The 16,773-nt window shown below is 34.2% G+C and overlaps 1 long non-coding RNA gene and 1 pseudogene across 2 annotated transcripts; both read left to right on the top strand.

The window, feature by feature from the left end:
* The first annotated feature begins 465 nt into the window (after positions 1-465).
* LOC143591675 (uncharacterized) lies at positions 466-4,278 on the top strand. Its single transcript, XR_013145741.1, has 3 exons — positions 466-529; positions 1,085-1,162; positions 4,123-4,278. It is a non-coding gene; the product is annotated as an uncharacterized LOC143591675 (long non-coding RNA).
* A 3,328-nt stretch (positions 4,279-7,606) lies between these two features.
* LOC143591673 (protein DNA-DAMAGE INDUCIBLE 1-like) lies at positions 7,607-12,760 on the top strand (annotated as a pseudogene). Its single transcript, XR_013145740.1, has 12 exons — positions 7,607-7,748; positions 9,170-9,293; positions 9,398-9,503; positions 9,598-9,714; positions 10,851-10,916; positions 11,025-11,066; positions 11,153-11,197; positions 11,498-11,559; positions 11,681-11,774; positions 12,030-12,122; positions 12,217-12,469; positions 12,694-12,760. The product of XR_013145740.1 is annotated as a protein DNA-DAMAGE INDUCIBLE 1-like (transcript).
* The last annotated feature ends 4,013 nt before the right edge of the window (positions 12,761-16,773 follow it).

The following is a 16,773-nucleotide window of genomic DNA, read 5'->3' as shown; positions in this document are numbered from 1 at the left end:
TGAGTTATGATTTTTTAATATTTTATTGAATTTATTTTTAAGCGGTTTTTTATGTGGTCACAAATTCTTCTCACATTTCTCATTTTTGTCCATCTTTGTATTTTAACTTTACCCTATATTATTGTAGATCGGGAATAACTTCTATCCGTGTTCATTTGTCGTGTTGGATTCACCGAACATGGAGTTCCTTTTCGGATTAGACATGCTTCGTAAGCACCAGGTGGTTTTCCATTAATGAAACAAATGGTATATATTATTTAATTCTGTATATATAATTTTGAAGTATTGATTTTTGTAACAGTGCACAATTGATTTGAAAGTGATGTTTTAAGAGTCGGTGGTGAAGAGGTTGCTGTACAGTTTTTACCAGGTTCGTTATCCCCTCAATTTTGTCATTAAAAAATAATAATAAAAAAACTTGTTTAACAATAACAAGCTAATTTTCTATTTTTTTTTTTTATAAATTATCCCGCGCCATTTCGTAGACGAGGAGAAACAGTTAAAGGAAGCATCTAGCTCTGTAACTAGAGTAAGATTATTTGTTTTTTTTTTTAATAGAAAATATTGATCCTTTTATATATAACACAAACCGAACTACATCTGGATAATGGGTAAGCGAGCAACAAGCTGCGCCGCTATCCCCTTTTGAATCGCAAAGCCTATTCTACTAAATATAAATCTTTGGTTCCTCGGGCTCTGCGAGTCACTGTGGACCACCTTCTGCACCCGCTCCAAGAAGCGAACCGCCTCGGGAGCTAGGGATCCAAAAGTGTCGAAGGCAAATGGAATAAACACGTGTTGATTCTCCAAACATGATGTCTCATGCTTAGCAACCTTCCTAGACTCCGCTCTCAAAACCGCCTGTCCCGGTACGAAGCCACTGTCTCTCAGCCCCACCAACGGGGACACCCCAGTGAGGTCAACACACGCATGCTTACCCCCTGCCCAGCCAAACACAAGCCAAGTTGTGTTTTAAGTTTTTAAAAATAATTATTTATAGCTCTTTTCACAATTTGAGTGAGAGTCATCTTTTATTATTATTATTATTATTATTATTATTATTATTATTATTATTATATTTTAGGGTTCATCTGGATTAGCAGCAGAGAGGAGCAACACACCAACACCATCTGCAGGGTCTGCCCATGGTGGTCTCAGTCATGTGAGTTTTATACTTTTATTTATGTACTTTTATTGGTATTGGTAAATGATATAAAATTGCAACTAAATTTTATATATATATCCTTCTAAGAACTTCAAAATTTAGTATATATTATGACAGAATTACAAATTTTGTCCTTTAAAATAAGACGAATTACGGTTCGTGTCCTTTTCTAAGTTTCCTTGCAGGCGGTGTACTTTAAACTTTTTTTTCCTACAAGTTTTGTCCTTTACGCTAACTGGGTTAGAAAAAGTCAGTTAAATCCCATCACGTGAGGCGCATGTGAGGGTAGTTTTGTCCTTTCATCTACACCTACAAAAAGTTTATACTCACTCTCTCTCTCTCTCCCTTTTCATCTCCCTCAACCACTGAAACACAACCCATCACTACAATCATCAATTTCTTAAATTCCCCCGATTACTTGTCATATCTTAGTTTCAAATCATGGCCAACACCACCACTGCCTTGAACCATTCTAGCGTCGCCGGAGATGTTGAGTTCCGGTGCTTCGCCGGAGTTTACAACCACTGCAACATCCGTATCCGCTGTCGGAAACCCACCGGCGCCGCTAGGGCCATAATTGAACCATAATAATCGTTGCCAAAAACCTAATCAGAGTGTATTTCTTTTATAACAGCAGCCCCGCCGTCACTTGCAGTCAAATAATGGTGGACCAATTCGGGCTTACAATCAACGCCCCTTGCTGATAGCAACCGTGATTTTGGTTTCGAAGACAGATCTGATGAAGGACAAGATGTGGTGGTGGTTTCCGGGTAATGGAGATGGGTGGAGGTGGAAGACGGTGGCAACGATGCAGGGAGGAGACGTGGAGATGAAGGGTGAGACGGTGGCTATGAGTGAGAAACTGTTGTTTAGGCAAACATATAATTGGAACATGGCCATCGGAAGGTAGCAGGCGGTGGTAGTTAGGGTTTGTGTGTGTTAGATTGACGGCGGAGTGGTTAATGGTGGTGCAAGGGAAGAAGAGGGTAGGGTGGACTGGTGGTGGCTGGAGGTATTGATGGTGGTGATTGAGTAGTGGTTAACGATGGTGAATGGGGAAAGAAGAAGGTGGGTTGGTGTCCGGTGGGTGAGGTACAAAGAGACAGATAAAAGGGGGTTTTGTTGTAGGCATAAACGAAAGGACAAAACTACCCTCACATGCGCCTCACGTGATGGGATTTAACTGACTTTTTCTAACCCAGTTAGCGTAAAGGACAAAACTTGTAGGAAAAAAAAGTTTAAAGTACACCGCCTGCAAGGAAACTTAGAAAAGGACACGAACCGTAATTCGTCTTATTTTAAAGGACAAAATTTGTAATTCTGTCATATATTATTTAAGCTTTAAAAACAGGGGCGGATATACCATATATCCAGGGGTAACCTCAACTTAACTTTCCCTACGTAGTGCAAAATTTTATTTATTTTTAATAGTTTGCTATATGAGGACCCTTGGGGGAAGATTAGGTTACCCCTAAGCAAACATTATATAAAGAGAAATTGTAAAATGTTTCATCGGAATTTTTTCCGGTGATATGTAGACTTGCAGAAAAGTGAAAGAGGATGATAAAGGTTGAAGATGGGTTTTGGTTTACAGATATCGAGGTAAAAATAGTGGAAACTGAAAAGTCATGTCATTGCATTTGAGTTATTATTAAATTATTAATAATATAATATATATTTTAAAGAGCTCAATTGTTTTTCAATTTTCGATATTGAATTTGGATTTCTTATTTTCCATAAAAAAAGTAATAAAATTGGATTTTTACTTGTTAGTTATTAGTTATGTATTTATACATTTGTTGGAAACTTGATATATTTAATTTAGTTGATCTTATTTGCTTTATTTTTATAACGACTAATGAATAAAGACCGATTGTTCGAGGTAATGAATAAAGACCGGTTACCCGAGGTAATACACTGGCACAAGGCCCACGATGGCAGACAATATTGGGTAACCCGAATTAATCATCTTCTGTTACGACGTGCTTATTTATATATACGTATCGATATAAATTTATTCACAACAATCATGTGTATGTTTCAATGTAAATTTTATTCAAAACGAGTTGGGTCAAACATGATGTTATAAATAACTAGATACGTTAGACGTTAAACCCAATTTAAAATTTGAAAAATAAAAAAATAGGGGCTCACTGTTACACTCGTATAGGACCTTGAGGGTTTTTTGAATTCTCATAGATGACCTTGTATGGATGTACGGTAAAAAAAAATTAGGTTACCCCTGATTTTGTATTTTAGATCCGCCACTGTTTAAAAACACTAAATATAACATTTTTACTTATTTCATAGTAAACAAAAATAAAACTCATTTACTTGTAACACTATGTTTCACTGAATAAAACAACATTATTATTATGTAAATTTATGAACTATCATACATGAATATGTCTCTTGACATAGGCGTACGGAAAATAAAAAGTTGCATAAAATAGAACACTTGTGAAAATATGTAATAAGCTGCTAAGGCTGTCCGTAGTGGGGCGATAAGGAGTACCCCCCCCCCCCCAACCCGGTGATAGGGGGGGGGGGATATTCATGTCGCCTGGTTGTGAAGGAAAATAATAATAAAATAATAACATGACCGTTGATAGCCCTCCATGTGTGAAAATCGCCCCTACAAGTCTACAACACCATTACACCCTAAAATGAAAATCGCCCTTTTGCTGACGTGGCGTCACGTGTCAAAAATCTCCGATTTTGTAGCCCTCCACTACATATAGTCTAATATATGCTATTTGCTCTGATTTTATGTATGATTTAGAAGTGTTTTGTATCAAAATAACACCTTTTTTTAACGGCTAATATCTTTTTTCGTACTCTTATTTTACTCCGTGTCTCAAAGTGTTAGTGTGTTACATATTATTTGCCATTAGACCAAGCTAGTAACATATGTTTTGAATTTTTGATATATGTATATATGGTGTGAATATATATAGGGAGCTGAATTTGAAGCCAAAATTGGGAAGTTAGTTGAGTTGGGGTTTAGTAGAGACACAGTTATACAAGCTCTAAAGTTTTTTGATGGTAATGAAGAACAAGCAGCTGGATATCTTTTTGGGGGCTAAATATACTCATTTAGTCATTTATATTATGTGTATATTGTAAACATTTAAGGTGACACTATTTTATGAGTGAATTATTTGTGGGTTTGAATATTGTAAACATTTAAAGGTTAGTTGGATCTTATGTTCTTTTGAGTATGCATTTTCGACACAACACGCGAATAAGTCATGTTTTAGGTTGGCTTGCCTAACATGCTTAAAAAACGGGTCATGTTTGGGTTGACATATTTAACTTGTTTAGTTGAATAGGTAGACCTGTAATTTTGTTTAATTAATAAAAAGGTTGATCTGCTAATCCGTTTGACCCTTTTTTAAGTGTTCAAATCCATTATCCAATTGATTTTATTTCTCTCATTTTTCAACTCCACCATTGTCAGTATCGTCGTCCACCACCATAGTTTGTACACCACCACCAATTATTTTAGCAGAGTTCACAGATGTCAACAAACAAACAGTATTCTTCTTGCAGACTACAGATGTTTGGTCCACATCTTCTTCTACATATGTTAGCAGATGCAGACTGCAGACATTTTACCTTTGAAAAAACACACACATTTTTTTTTCATTATTCTTTTAAAGTTTAGTGACGAGAGTTGTTATGACTTAAGAGGAGCCTAATACGAATGGTCTTAGAGCACTCACAAGTCACAACCCCTCCATCAACCCCTCCTCGTCTATAAACATTTATTTCAAAAACACACTCAATCTTTTCTGCTATTTCATTTATGTAACCCTAAATTATAAAAAAAAATATGTTACGGTAACTTTTCATATATGAAAAGTTACTATGCATCTTCCATCAAATTATTGTATGTGTATAAAAGCGATAAATATAATAAGATATGTGTTTTTGAGTAAGATAAAGATAACATGGTGGATGAGATATGGAAGACTTTTTTAAAAATATAGATAAATGGTGAATAGTATGATTTTAGTTAAATTATAAGATATAAAATGATAAGGATTAGAGCATTCACATCCCATTCATAATTTTTTACTCTATAATTTAAAGATAATTTAACTAAAAATCATATTTTTAAAAATTTATCTTATTTTTAAAAATCTCCCATATCAAATCCACAATTTTCATATTTATACTCACAAATACCTGTCTTGTTTTATTTCTCATTTTTATACGCTCATAGTAATTTAATGGAAGATGCATACTCCCAGTCCTTTCTTTATCCATATTCATATAATTACATACAAAATCACTAAATTTTCTCTATTTTTTTTAATACAATAATATTTTTTATATTTTTATCATTTTTGTTTATCTCATCCGCTCACAACCACTTAATAAAAATATTAAAAAGTTACATGGTATGAACAATGTGTTCCTAAATTTACTGATGAATACTAACATTTTCACTCTACTTTACTCACAACCTTTCGCAAACTACATGAAGCAAAGACATTAAAAACTTGTGTTTAGAAAAAAAAAGGAGAATTATGATTTGCATCCCTAACTAACTGAGTAGGGACACCCTATGCCCCCATTTTTCAATTTGCGCTAGTTGAGTCCCTGAACTATTTGGGTGGACAAAATTGCATCCTTAGGTTAGTTAACCTATCCAGTGAGTGGTTAAATGACATAGCCACCCATCGCCTACCTTTTTCGATGTTCTATTCCCTGTGGTTTTGAAACATTTAGTTTGAGTCCCTCCAGTGGAGCATTTGATAAAAATAATATGCTAAAATAATGTAAAGGTCGAGATTCAAACCCTATACATCCTGTTTATCAATAACCAAGCTTACCATGTGAACTAGCCTGTTGTTGAGAATAGTTACAGAATATAAAATATATATTATGCTCGAACAATGTTCAAACAGCTTAAGTTTTGTTAATGTGAAGTTTTACAATAGTCGATTCGTACCCTCATTCAAATCAAAACCTCTTATAAATCAGTTTGAAATGGAAAAAAATAATGTTGTTAAAATTTCTAACGGTGGACCACTATGAGCCAATTTTATAAAATTTGAAACTACCGGTATCAATAAACTAAGTTGTGATTATTATCTATTATTGAAATCTAATAAACCTAGAGAAAAAACAAAATGATATTATAAAATGTTATAATAATAATAATAATAAACTATGGTTTTTACCTATGTGGTTTGTTCAAATATGTGGTTTTAATCCAGCAGTTTCAAATTTGCGATTTTCATCCCTGTGGTTTCACTTACTTGCAATTAAATCCGACCCTAATAACCCCGTTAAGTTTAATCGTTAATCCCATCAACGTGCCTTCACGTGAGGGGCACTTTTGTGCTCTTTTTTCCCCTCAAAATACACCCAATCCCTCACGTAAGAGGGCTTGCGAATTCAAGTTGAGGTTTATTTGAGGAAAAATGACAAAATTGCCCCTCACGTGAATGACACACTAATGAGTTTAACAACCAGCCTTAACGGGTTTAGTGGGGTCTTGAAACTACATGGACGGCAAAAGTCACAAATTTGAAACTATTGGACTAAAACCGTATAATTTGAACAAACACAACAACAACAACAACAAGCGGGCGTTTGGCCTAACTTTTATTTTTAAGTTTATGCTTATATATAAAATTAGCTTATAGCTTTTTTTCTATTATTTGATAAACTTTTTTTAAGTGTTTTGATTAACTTATATTATACAAGTTAATTATGTGTTTTAATAAGTTGTTAAATCCAACATTATTTAATTTGTTAGAGTAATAATTACTAATCCACCTCCATTTGAAGACAAATAAGTAATTTACACCCTTAAACAAATAAGCTTCAGTAAATAAGCTTTTTTATATCTATACTCTCTAATAAAAAGCTACAAGTTTTGCCACTTGTCACTCCCACATTAAACCTCACTCTTTATAACAAATTTATAATAGTAAAATGATAGTTACCATTTCTAAAATTTATGCTTCAAAATTTATTAATTTAATATTTACTTCCTATTTTTTTTCTCAAAAATTTGATATTTATAATTATTTCTTACTTTAAAATTGTTTTAAAAACTATTGTACAACGACTGTATTAATAGTGTTTAACGGGTTTATTGCTTCTTGTATACTAATTATTTATTATACATTGTATTTTCAAGAGCTATCCGTGTAAAACACGTCTCTCAAACTAGTGAGCTTATATAAGCTAATAAACATAAGCTTAAAAAGCTAAACGCCAAATTAAGCTTATTTTGTAAAAAAAAGCTAAAAAAGCTATAAGCTTTAAAAAAGCTAGGCCAAATACCCTAATAATAATAATAATAATAATAATAATAATAATAATAAATAGTTTCGTTCCAATTTCTAAATCTTGCAAGTGAAGGAAGTAAGGAAGAAGGAAATGAGAAGACCGTAAACCGTACACAATCTTTCTTTCTTTATTATCTATATATACACATATATCTATATCTATATCTATATATATATATAATTAGTTAATTTTACTTTCAAATTCTGTAATTGAAATATTATTGTGTCTGTAATTGGAAACTTTGAAAGCTTTGCTTGAGATTGAGATTGAGGTGAGCCGCATTCTCTCACAATTTATTGTAAGTTGCATACCACAATTAATATGTTTGAGTGTTTAGTTATTATATTTAGGGCTAGGGTTGGTGTAATTGACCCAATCAGTGCTTAGCGCGAGCTCGGCTCGTTTAGAATTGTATTTTTATAGCTTCAGCTCCCCTCGTTTTAGATTAAGAGGGCTCGATCACGAGATCGCCTCGTTTTAGTTTAAGAGGGCTCGGGCACGAGCTCGCCTCGTTTAGAACCAGTGCCACCAGGGGGGGGGGGGGTTAAAAGAATTTTCGGGCGAAAACAGGTAAATTTACACTACCGTGCGAAAATGGTGTACCTTTTTTAGGGGGGGGGGGGAGTGGGTGGGCTAAAAGGTACAAATCGAAAACCGGTAAATTTACACCGCTAAACGGAGGAGAGGGGGGTGGGGTGGTAAAAGGTTTAAATCGAAAACGGGTAAATTTACACCGCTGCACGAAAGAAGGAGGGGGGGGGGGGTAAAAGGTTTAAATCGAAAACGGGTAAATTTAAACCGCTGCAAGAAAGAAGGAAGGGGGGGGGGGGGTAAAAGGTTTAAATCAAAAACAGGTAAATTTACACCGCTGCACGAAAGAAGGAGGGGGGGGGGGGGTTAAAAGGTATAAATCGAAAACGGGTAAATTTACACTGTTGCACGAAAGAAAGGGCGGGGGGGGGGGGGGGGGTCACGGGCCACAAGTATCTTTTGCGCATGTTTAGAAATTATATCTATCTTAATTTGACAGTTTACTTATTTAGTGTTGATTGTATGGCTAGGGGTGTGATCGAGCCGATCATTTAGTTTACGAGGGCGCAGCTCGCCTCATGAGTATTTTGTCAAGCTCGAGCCTGTCCCGAGGAGTTTAAGCGGGCTTGAGTGCGAGCCCGACTCATTTAGAGTATTTTTGTAGCTTGACTCTTGTAGTTTAAGAGGGGTTCACGCTTTTAGAGTATTTTTATAGCTCGAACTCGGCTTGTTTTAGGTTAAGGGGGCTCGAGAACTGTATTTTTAAATCTCGAGCTCAGACTGTGAGTATTTCGTCAAGCTCAAGCTCGGCTCGGTTTTATTAAATTTTTAATTATTTTGTTTATATACTTCTAATTATATATTTATATAATATAATGTAAATTATTTATTTATTTTTTAATGATAGTTTTATTTATAATAATAGTTGTTATATAACTATAGTAAATAAAAGCTCGTTTAGGCTCGCAATTTCGAGTAGCTCACGAGCGGCTTGGCTTGTTTACATCCCTAAGTTTTCATCTGTAAATCGCTAAATAACCATAATTTTCCAAATATAATCATCACAAGTTCAAATTTCACACGCCATTGAAATCAATCTTCACTTTCAAAAATCATAATTTCCATTCTTAGATTCAGTGTTAACATGCATGTTTATATCAGAGTCGAATGCCGCTTCAACAACAACTGCTTCACAATGGAAAGGAGATGAAGAAATTTGAGACACCGAGTAGTTTAGGTGTTACTGATGAGGTTTAGTCATGATGGTTTCCAACACTTCTTCAATGTATGATTATTATTATTATTATTATTATTATTATTATTATTAATATTTTGTTATCTTTTTTTTTTACAAATGTAAGAATCAATAATGAAGTTTTTAAATTTCAGGGTTTCTAGTAATGTAGTATTAAATCCAGACGGTTCTGCATTGAATCCGGCTGCTTATCAGCAGCAAATTAGAGATAATTTAGATTTAATGGCTCAATTGCTTCAGGTTGGATTATTATTATTATTATTATTATTATTATTATTATTATTATTATTATTATTATAAAGTTGAGTTCTTGACATGTAAATGTTAATGGCAGAGTGATCCTGAACTGGCTCAAATCATAATCGGGAATGATCTAAATAAGCTGCAAGAGTTATTAAGAAGACGGCACAATCAGAGAACTGAATTGCGTAGGCTAATAGAAGCAGAGATGGTGAGTTGAGCGGGTTGGGTAACAGGTCGTTTGGGTTGGCCTAAAAAGAATATTTTTTCTGCAAAAAAAATCAATGTGTTAGAATTGGCAAAGTGAACTGGTCGGGCTGGTTGGAAAGCGGGTCAAAATGGGCAACTTTTTGGTACAGGTTCAAACGGGTCAGGTTTTGTTAGGTTGACCCCGAACACTTTCTTACCTAAAGTTCAAATTTGTATACAGAAAAAAATTTGAGAGGTTTTTATATTTGACTTGATAGATATGAAACATAACTTGAATCGACTCGCCTATGAGTCGACAAATCAAAATGGGTCGGGTTTGGTTGGGTTTACCTAGGGGTGGCAAATGTGACCCATTGGGTTGAATGGGTTGTATTAAAATGTATATAATGGGTCAGAATGGTTCATACTAAAAAAAGAAAATGATTTAAACGGGTCAAAACGTCTTGAAGGTATATTTTTATGGAACGAGAAAACGGATGAAACTTTTTATAGTACTTTTACTTTTTTAGTTTTTGATTTATATTTCGAGTTATGATTTTTTAATTATTTTTTTTGAATTTCTTAATGAGGGGCTTTTGAAATGGGTCAAAATGGGTTGAGATTTCAAAAACCCCTCATTAAAAAATTCGAAAAAAATAATTAAAAAATTATAACTTGAAATATAAATAAAAAAGTAAAAATACTAAAAAGTTTTCTCCGTTTTTCTCGTTCCATAAAAAAAAAACTTTCAAGAAATGTCAACCCGTTTTGACCCGTTTCAATCATTTTCTTTTTTTAGTTTGACCCATTATATACATTTTAATACGACACATTCAACCAATGGGTCACATTTGCCACCCCTAGGTTGACCTAATAATATTTTTTTACTAAAACTTTATAAGTTTCTATATACAGTTAAGTGTGTCAGATATGTTTGTAGAAATTATATTATTTCAGTGACAGTTAAACTTTTTGATTTAAAAAGTTTGGAGGTTTTTATGAATTAAAGTTAAATCTTTGGCGACTTTTGACCCATTTGACCTGTTAGCATTGACAATAACTCGAATTGACCTGTTTAAACAATTTGAAATTGCCACTTGTAAGAAAAATTTATACGAGCTCTGCTCTAATTTGTTCTTTTTCCAAAAACAAAAAAAGGCACTACTTTATGCAGACCCTTTCGATGTGGAAGCACAAAAGAAAATTGAAGCTGCAATTCGACAGGTTTATAATATTTTTTTTAAAACTTTGCGGACATTATACTCAGTTATCATAATTCATAGCTAAACTCTTGCAATTATAAATCCACTAATAAATACTTTGGTTTTACAGAAAGGTATTGATGAGAACCAGGCTGCTGCACTAGAACGTGTGGTAAGTATTCTTTACCACCATATTTATACATCTTAATATATTGAAAATGTTTAATTTTGGAAAACATGTTCGAATCAAATTTTCAGGTCATGCTTTATGTTGACATGGAAGTCAACGGTGTTCCCGTGAAGGTGATGTGACATGCTTCTTATATACCCTTTCCCAAATTTTATAATATCATATTTATCTTTACAAAAAACTGAAAATATCATATTTACATATTTTAATAAATAAAATTACATTAGTAATCATTATGCACTGAGATGATTCATAGTAATCGTTCGTTCAATGATTTAATATTTTTAGTTTTCGCAAGGGTAAATATGATCTTATGGAGTTTAGAAATGTATACGAAGTTTTGATCTTTTTGATGAATATATATGTACAATTTGATTCAAAAAAGTTGTTAAACAAGTACTCTTTTGAATCAGGCATTTGTCGATACTGGAGCTGAATCAACCATATTATCCAAAAGCTGCGCAGAGCGTTTGGGGTACTAGCCCTTGTTTTTAATTTTTTTATATATAAGTTATACTTTTTGCATCCACTTACATCATGTAACTTATTACAAAAAATCAAATATTATATTGTTTTTTTTTTTTCGTTTCGTTTAGATTGTTGAGGCTTTTAGATGAACGTTATAAGGGCATTGCTCACGGAGTTGGCCAATCAGAGATTCTTGGTAGGATACATGTTGCTGAAATTAAGGTAAATGTTGTTAACTGAATTTAATCATTTTACCTGTAAAATGCCACATGCGCAAAAATGTTTTTTGCTAAAAAAAATTAAAAGATGACATGTTATAATTGGTAATAAAACGTAACTTGGTTGTTAAAACAGTTGTTCTATTATTCAAAATACGCTTTTTTTTTATTTATTATTCTGTGTCTTAAATTTTTGCTAGCTTTTTAATGCATCTGTTTAACACCATCTAATGGATTTCAAATATTCGAATTTTTGTAGATTGGGAATAACTTCTATCCGTGTTCATTTGTCGTGTCGGATTCACCTGATATGGAATTCGTTTTTGGATTAGACATGCTTCGTAAGCACCAGGTAATTTTCATTATTTTAACTTGCTTAATGAAACAAATGGTATTTGATATTTAATTCTGTTTATATAATTTTGAAATATTGATTTTTGTAACAGTGCACAATTGATTTGAAAGATAATGTTTTGAGAGTTGGTGAAGAGGTTACTGTGCCGTTTTTACCTGGTTTGTTATTCTGTCAATTTTCTAAAAAAACCCCCTTATATTATCGACTCTTAAATAATAACAAATGTATCATACTACATGGTTACCGTCTTTTTTTTTCTTTATAAATTAACAGAAAAGGACATCCCGTGCAATTTCATAGAAGGGGAGAAGCAGTTAAACGAAGCATCTAGCTCCGGAACTGGAGTAAGATTATTCACTATAATTAAGTTTTTAAAGAATTATTTATAGTTCACTGAATACTTTATCCAACCAAACCGTCTTTTCACAATTTGAGTGGCAGAGACATCTGTTTTATTATTATTATTATTATTATTATTATTATTATTATTATTATTACTGTTACTGTTACTGTTACTGTCACTGTTATTATTATTATTATTATTTATCTATGTATTATTATATTTTAGGGTTCATTTGGATCAGCAGCAGAGAGGAGCAACACCCCAACACCATCTGCAGGGTCAGATCATGGTGTTCTCAGTCATGTGAGTTATATTTATATTTTATTGGCAAATGACATGAAAATAACAGCTTAGGTTCAAATATATCCTTATAAATGCTCAAATCTCCACATATATTATTAAGCTTTCAAAATACTAGTTGTAACAATATGCTTCACTGAATACAAAAACAATTTTATTGTGAATTATTTTACCGCATAATGTTCTTTTTGTCAAAGCCGGCCCTGGGGTGGTGAGGGCGCCCGTCCCCAGCGCGATCACCCAGGTAGGCCCGAAATTTTGTGTGTGTATATATATATATATATATAAAATGTAATATTTAATGTTTGGACCCAATTACCTAATTCATTTAAGCCCATTTTTATAAAAAAAGGTTTTGCATATCCCAGACCATAACATAATAAGCCTATTTAAAAATTCAATGTCAAAATTTTTTCTCGCTCTCGGCTCAAAATAAGGGTATTTTGGTAAACTTGTACCTAAAACTATTTTATCAATGCCAAGAATTTTTCTTGCCTTTGTCCCTAAATAAGGGTATTGTGGTAAACTTGTACTTAAAGTAGATTTTACCCTTTGTATCCCTCTAGTATACCTTGTAATTTGGTTTATAATTCCCAGGATCATCCGTCGATCATCCGTCCATCAAATCAACCAACATCCTCAGCTTTACAAATCGACATGGCTCGTGGGGTTTGCAGGATACGTCGCGATGATGAGTATTATGAGCCGGACTTTTTGTACGGTAAGTTTAAGGCTTTTTTGTTTACTTAACCAAATTTTGTAGTAAAAATTTAAATCATGTGTTAGTTTATTATAATTACAGGTGATACAACCCGGACAATGTTTACAATGAAAATCTTCCATGGAGGTGAGTTTTCTAAGAATCCCGGTAGAGCTTACAAGGGAGGTAAAGTAAGTTACGTTGACAATGTCGAGGTTGATAAATTTGACAAGGATGAGTTGGGAGAAATTGTTAGGTCCGGGGGATATCCGTGTGATACAGTTTTGTACTTTCATTATAAGGAACCGTGTTTGTGTTTGGATTTGGGTATTAAGCCCTTGTGTGACGATGGCGATTTTCAAAACCTTTTTGATATTGTAAGAGGTGGAACTAACCTTGTTGAAGTATATGTTGAACATGGGCAAACACGCGTGATAACGGACACGCCGTTTTCTACTTATTTTCCCGTTTCGAATGAGGGGACGTTAATAAAGTTCACTGAGTCTCGGGGAAAGGAGGAGGAATGTAGTGAAAGCGATTCGTATGAAAGTGATTCGGAGGGTAGTAAAGACGACGATCCGGATTATATTCAAGAATTTGATGATAATCATGTGAAGGATGTAGACGATGATTTTGATGCGGATGAACATGAACATGAACATCTCATAGATGGTGGCGATCTAAATGACGATAAGTTAAATGTTGACATTGATAATTTTGATAGCGATGATGAGAATCAGCGTATGTTGAAAAGTGTGGCAAGGAAGATTAGAAGGAAACAAGTTACTAACGCGAGTGAAACATGTCCATTCTATGTTGGTCAGTTAATAGAAACGAAGGAGAAGTTGAACGAGATGACTAAAAAATATGCGGTTAGTTCAAGAAGAGACATTTATATTAAGAAAAATGATCCACTTAGGTATAGAGTAGTGTGTTTGGGTTCAACCGGGCCGAGTCATGAAAACCCCGACGGTCAAAAGGTCAAAAAAAGGTCCATGAAACCGACTTGCCCTTGGACGCTTCATATCTCAAGAGCCACCATTCAAGATCATTGGTGTGTGAAGACAATGCGTTACCAACATCAATGTTTCGAAAGTAAAGTTATCGGTCTATACACTCAGAGCACCATAGCCAAGGAGATAGAGGCGACTATTGACACCAAACCACATATACTCGCGAAAGAACTTCGAGACGAAATTCAAAAGAAGCACAAGATCCACGTCTCGGAATCTAAAATGAGAAGAGCCAAGTTGTTAATTTCGTATAAAAAGGACGGTGATTTTCGAAAGCAGTACGGTATGCTAAACAAATATTGTGAAGAACTATTACGAGCCAACCCTGGTACCACCGTCCAAATAGACGTGGAACCGTGTTGTGATCCTAGTAGTGTTACGAGGCAATTCAGGAGGATTTATATATGTTATGGTGGTATGAAGAGCGGGTTTAAAATGTGTGGGCGAGAAATTCTTGGGTTAAGTAGGTGTTCTATGCAAGATCCGTTTCCGGGTCAGATATTGACTGCGGTTGGTATAGATGGTAACAATGGTATATATCCGGTTGCTTTTGCACTTGTGGAAGCGGAAAGTGATCAGTCGTGGGCGTGGTTCTTAAAGTGCCTTGGAGATGATCTTGATTTGCCTACTTTCACATTTCTTAGTGACGGCCAAAAGGTTATTTTATTTTTTACCTGATTTATTGGATTTTAATAATCTCAATTAAAGACTATTGGCCAATAATAATCCCAACTGAGTTTATCAGTTTATAGGCACTGGTAGTTCCAAATTTAAAAAAATTGGCTCTCAGTGGTCCCCCGTAGAGGTGCAAACGAGTTGAGCTGCTCGCGAGCTACTCGAGATCGGCTCGCCAAAAAGCTCGGTCAATAAATGAGCCCGAGCTCGAGTTGGCTCGCAAGCCTAAACGAGCCTGTCATGTATATAATTTTTTAAAATATATATTTAATAATTATTAATTAATATTTATAATGTTATGAAGAAAATAAATAAAAATAACTAAATAATATATATTGTTTTATACATAAAGTTATAATAGAAAAAAATATATAAGTATAATTATAATTATATAAGAAATAATTGATAAATAGTAAACGAACCGAGCTCGAGCTTGAAAATCTACTCACGAGCCGAGCTCGAGCTTTGTGTAAGTTAAACGATCCGAGCTCGAGCCCGGGATCGGCTCGTTTGCACTCTCCCGTAAACTTAACGGGGTTAACTTTTTTCCGAATTTCAAACTAATTTTTTAGGGCTTTTAATCAGAAGCAAGATACGAGTCGAATGATGTAAAACTTAGCTCGAAATGATGCTCCAAACGACTTGATTAGTGTTTCGAATTGGTTGTTTGAACTTCAATTAATAAAAATTAAGCCATTTGCAGCGTCGTTTCGAGCTAAGTTTTACATCAATCGAATCGTATCATCCTTCTAATCAAAGCCTTAAAAAATCAGTTTGAAATTCGAAAAAAAGTTAATGCCGAGTGTTTTTAACGTCGGACCACTGAGAGCCAATGTTTTTAAATCTTGTGACCACCAATGACGGTAAACTCAGTTGTGATTATTAAAATCCAATAACCCGTTTTTTTTACTTTTGCTCGTGTGTAGATTCTCAATCTCGAGCTCGGCTCGTTTACTATTTATTAATAATTACTTATATATATATATATATTATTTTATGTATAAAAAAATATATAGTATTTTGTTATTTTTAGTTATTTTTTCATAATATTAAAAATTATATAAATGGCAGGCTCGTTTAGGCTCGCGAGCCGGTTCGAGCTCGATAAGTGAAGCTCGGGCTCGGGCTCGTTTATTAATCGAGCTTACTTTTACGCTCGAGCTAAGGCTCGACTAAGCTCGCTCGATCGAGTTTCGGTTTCGCTTTTTTTTTGGGCTCAAATTTACAATATATGCTTATCTTGTATCAGTTGTTTTCTCCATTTCATGTAGGGACTTATTCCAGCATTAGAACGGGTCTTCCCTAATGGCCGAGCATCGGCACTGTCTTAAACACATACACAAAAACATGAAGAAGCAATGGTGTGGAGATGTGTTTAAAAGCATGCTTTTGAAAGCCGCTTCTGCCACTTCGCTCCCCGTATTACATCAACGCTATGGAGGATGTAAGAAAAGCAGACTTAACTTTATTTGAGTGGCTCGAACAAATCCCAGCTAAAAGTTGGTCAAGAGCACATTTTTCAGTATCGGCAAAGTGTGATATCCTATTGAACAGCATATGCGATGAGTTTAACAAGCATTTAATTGGAGCAACGGACAAGCCTGTGATAACATGTTT

Source organism: Bidens hawaiensis, unplaced genomic scaffold (genome assembly GCF_021521415.1).
Source record: "Bidens hawaiensis isolate Kalapana, Puna unplaced genomic scaffold, B.hawaiensis_p1.1 tig00039982_1, whole genome shotgun sequence".
Lineage (NCBI taxonomy): Eukaryota > Viridiplantae > Streptophyta > Magnoliopsida > Asterales > Asteraceae > Bidens > Bidens hawaiensis.
The sequence above is the reverse complement of the archived record's forward strand: the minus strand, read 5'-3'. Positions and strand labels throughout refer to the sequence as shown.